The sequence below is a fragment of the Macaca thibetana genome, chromosome 6 (genome assembly GCF_024542745.1).
Source record: "Macaca thibetana thibetana isolate TM-01 chromosome 6, ASM2454274v1, whole genome shotgun sequence".
Taxonomy (NCBI): domain Eukaryota; kingdom Metazoa; phylum Chordata; class Mammalia; order Primates; family Cercopithecidae; genus Macaca; species Macaca thibetana.
In genome coordinates, this window is record NC_065583.1 from 103,208,941 (window position 1) to 103,213,970 (window position 5,030).

The window sequence follows — 5,030 nt, forward strand, 5'->3', positions numbered from 1 at the left end:
GAGACGGGAGGATCGCTTGAGCCCAGGAGTTGGAGGATTAGGAGAGCTATGATCATGCCACTGCACTCCAGCCTGGGTGACAGAATGAGACCCTGTCTCAAATAAATAAATAAATAAATAAATAAAATAAAAGACATAAGATGAATTTCCTAATCAAAAGGCAATAAAACTGGGTATTCATATCATACTCACTGGTTTACAAATTTTTAAAATTGTTTCTTGCCTAGATTTATGCTGAAAGGCTCTCTCCATTTCTCAACCATGAGACTCCTCAGTCAGGAAAATATTTTCCTAAAATTCGATCAGTTTTTTGAGAACACATGGACATAGAAGGGGGAACAACACACACTGGGGCCTTTTGGAGGATGGAAGGCGAGAAGAGGGAGAGGATCAGGAAAAATAGCTAAATAACTAATAGATACTAGGCTTAATACCTGAGTGATTGAAATAATCTGTACAACAAACTCCCATGACACAAGTTTACCTGTGTAACGAACCAGCACTGGCACCACTGACCTTAAAATAAAAGTAAAAAAAAAATCCAGTGGGCCGGGCACGGTGGCTCAAGCCTGTAATCCCAGCACTTTGGGAGGCCGAGACGGGCGGATCACAAGGTCAGGAGATCGAGACCATCCTGGCTAACACGGCGAAACCCCGTCTCTACTAAAAACACAAAAAATTAGCCGGGCGAGGTGGCGGTGCCTGTGGTCCCAGCTACTCGGGAGGCTGAGGCAGGAGAATGGCGGGAACCCGGGAGGCGGAGCTTGCAGTGAGCTGAGATCTGGCCACTGCACTCCAGCCTGGGCGACAGAGCGAGACTCCGTCTCAAAAAAAAAAAAAAAAAAAAAAAAAAAAAATTCCAGTTTTTGTAGTTTATCTTTAATCAATCTGGGATTTATTTTAGGCATTATGTAGGCTAGAGATTACAGTAGGCTGAATAATAGCTCCCAAATATGTCCAAATTCTAATCCCTGAAAAATGTGAATGTTACTTTATGTGGCAAAAGTGACTTTACAGATACAATTAAGTTACGGGTGCTAAGATGGGGAGATTATCCTGGGTTAACTGGGTGGGCCTTAAATGTCATCACAAGTGTCCTTAAAAGAGGAAGGCAGAAGGAGATTTGACAAAGAAGAGGAAGAGGCCATGTGAAGACAGAGCAGAGAGAGAAACTTGAAGATGTTACGCTGCGGTCCTGGAGATGGAGGAAGGGGCCTGGAGCCAAGGAGTGCAAGAAATGCAGCCCTAAAAGCTAGAAAGGGCAAAGAAGAATTTCCCCCTAGAGCTTCTGGAGGGAGGGTCCTGCCCATACCTTAGACTGTATTCCTTGATTTTGAGCCTCTGGGCTCCAGAACTGTAGGAATAAACTTATGTTGTTTCAAACTGTCTAGTTTGTGGTAATTTGTAGCAGCAGTAATGGGAAATTAACACAGAGATGGAACCCAATTTTTACCACATAGTTAACTAATTGTCCCAGTACCATTTATTGTATACTACATTATTTCCTAACGGGTCAGGAATATTAACTTTTTCATAATGTCAATGCCCACATATAACTGAGTCTGTTTCTATTCTATGCTACCAGTCAATTTATTTACTCTTGGGTCAATATCAGACTTTTAAACAACAATTTTATAGTATATTTAAATGAGTGGTAGGGTGAGTCCAATATTCTTTTTTTTTCCAAAAAATTTCTTACTTTCAGCTGCATTTATTCTTCTAGATGAACTTTAGCATCAGTTGGCCTAGTAAAACATTTTGAATTTTGATTGAAACTGCATTAAATATCTAGATTCATTCAAATATTTTTATTCAGAAACATAGACTCCCTTTTAGGTCTCTACCCCAACCCCTAACCCTTCGGTAAAATTTTATATTTTTATCACTTAGGACTTGTATGTTTTTAAAGGTTGATTTCTTAAGGCTTACTTCTTTATTGCTATGTGGAACAGGGTCTTTTTGAAGTTACATTCCTTTTTTTTTTGAGACAGGGTTTCACTCTGTCGCTCAGACTGGAGTGCAGTGGCATGATCTTGGCTCACCGCAGCCTCCACCTCCCAGGCTCAAGCGATTCTCCTGCCTCAGCCTCCCAAGTAGCTGGGATTACAGGAATGTGCCACAACTGCCCAGCTAATTTTAGTACTTTTAGTAGAGATGGGGTTTTACCATGTTGGCCAGGCTGGTCTTGAACTCCTGACCTCAAGTGATCCACCCATCTTGGCCTCCCAAAGTGCTGGGATTACAGGCATGAGCCACCGCACCTGGCAGAAGTTACATTTCTAATTAGATGCTATTGGCATGTAGGAATGCTATTGGATTTTGAATTTGACCACTCTGCTGAATCCACTTAACGTCTCTCAGATTTTCTAGTGAGACAATATCATTTATACATATTATAATCTTTTCTCCTTTTTACTGTTTATTTTTCTTATTTGTTTTTCTTGTTTTATTGCATTAGTTAGAATCTACAGAACAGTGTTAAATGATGATGGTGTTAATAGGCATATTTACCTTTTTTCTGACTTTAGTTGGAATGCCTTTGATGTTTCACTGTTAAATATGATGCATGTTTTACTTTGTATATTTTGTGGAGGTATTTTAACATTATCTATTTATCTATACCTGTATTAATTCATTTTCACACTGCTACAAAGACACTACCTGAGACTGGGTAATTTATAAAGAAAAGAGGTTTAAGTGACTCACAAGTCTGTATGGGTGGTGAGGCCTCAGGAAGCTTACAATCATGGCTGAAGGGGAAGCAGGCACCTTATTCACAAGGTGGCAAGAGAGAGAGAAAGAGAGAGAGAGAGAGACAGTGAAGGAGGAAGAGCCCTTTATAAAACCATCAGATCTTGTGAGAACTCACTCACTATCATTGGAACAGCATGGAGGAAACTACCCCAATGGTCCAATCACCTCTCACCAGGTCCCTCTCTCGACACATGGAGATTATGGGGATTACAATTCAAGATGAGATTTGGGTGGGGACACAGAGCCAAACCATATCATTGCAGCCCTGACCCTTCCCAAATCTTATGTCTTTTTTACATTTCAAACCAATCATGCCTTCCTGAGAGTTCACCAAAGTCTTAACTCATTTCAGCATTAACTCCAAAAGTCCAAGTCCAAAGTCTTACCTGAGACAAGGCAAGTTCCTTCTGCCTATGAGCCTGTAAAATAAAAAACAAAGGGACTAGAGGCCCCATGTGAGTTCAACATTCAGTGGGGCAGCCATTAAATCTTAAAGCTCTAAAATAATCTCCTTTGACTCCAAGTCTCACATCCAGGGCGTGCTGATGCAAGGGGTGGGTTCCCATGGCCTTGGGAAGCTCTTTCATCAACTGGCATTGAGTGCCTGAAGATTTTCCAGGTGCACGGTGCAAGCTGTAGGTGGATCTATCACTCTGGGGTCTGGAGGATGGTAGCTGTCTTCTCAAAGCTCCACTAGGCAGTGCCCCAGTGGGTATTCTGTGTGTAGGTTCCAACCCCACATTTCCCTTCTGTACTGCCCTAGCTGAAGTTCTCCATGAGGGCTCTGCCTCTGCAGCAGACTTCTGTATAGACGTTCAAGCATTTCCATACATCCTCTGAAGTCTAGGCAGGGGTTCCAAAGCCTCAGTTCTTGTCTTCTGTGCACCCACAAGCCCAACACCACATGGAAGTTGCCAAGGCTTAGGGCTTACTTCCTTTGAAGAAACAGCCCAAACTGTACCTGGGCCCCTTTTAGCCATGGCTAGAGCTGGAGTGGCTGGGAAGCAGGGCCCCAAGTCCTGAAGCTTCACAGAGCAGTGGGGCCATTTTTTCCCCCTAGGCCTCAGAGCCTGTGATGGGAGGAGCTGCTGTGAAGACCTCTGACATGCCCTGGAAACATTTTCCACAGTGTCTTAACAATTAACATTTTGGCCCCTTGTTACTTATGCAAATTTCTGCAGCAGCTTGAATTATTCCCCAGAAAATTGGTTTTTCTTTTTTACCACACGGTGAGGCTGCAAGTTTTCCAAACTTTAACATTCTGTCACTTCTTGAACACTTTGCTGCTTAGAAATTTCTTCTGCCAGTTACCCTAATCATCTCTCTCAAGTTCAAAGTTTCACACATCTCTATGGCAGGGGCAGAATGCCGCTGGTCTCTTTGCTAAAGCATGGTAAGAGTGACTTTTGCTCTAGTTTCCAATAAATTCCTGATGTGGTTTGGCTCTGTGTCTCCACCCAAATCTCACCTTGAATTATAATAATCCCCATGTGTTGTGGGAGGGACCCAGTGGGAGGTAATTGAATCATGGGGGTAGGTTTTTCCTGTGCTGTTGTGGTGATAGTGGATAAATCTCAAGAGATCTGATGGTTTTATAAGGGGGAGTTCCCCTGCAGAAGCTTTCTTTCGTCTACTACCATGTAAGATGTCCTTTTGCTCTTCCTTCATCTTCTGCCATGAATGTGATGCCTCTCAAGCTATGTGGAACTGTGAGTTCATTCAACACCTTTTCTTTATAAATTACCCAGTTTCAGGTATGTTTTTATTAGCAGCATGAGAACAGACTAATACAGTTACTTATCTACATCTGAGACCACTTCACCCTGGACTTCATAGTCCATATCACTATCAGCATTTTGGTCAAAACCATTTGACAAATCTCTAGGAAGTTCCAAACTTTCCCATATCTTCCTGTCTTCTTCTGAGCCCTCCAAACTGTTCCAACCTCTACCTGTTACCCAGTTTCAAAGTTGCTTCCACATTTTTCAGGTTGTTTTTACAGCAGTACCCCACTCTACTGGTACCAATTTACTGTACTATTCTGTTTTCACACTGCTACAAAGATACTACCCTAGACTGGGTAATTTATAAAGAAAAGAGGTTTAATTGACTCACAGTTCTGAGACTGTGGCTTGGGAGGCCTCAGGGAACTTACAATCATGGTGGAGGGGGAAGAAGACACCTTCTTCACAAGGTGGCAGGAGAGAGAAGGGGGAAGAGCCCCTTATAAAACCATCAGATCTCATGAGAACTCACTCATTACCATGAGAACAGCA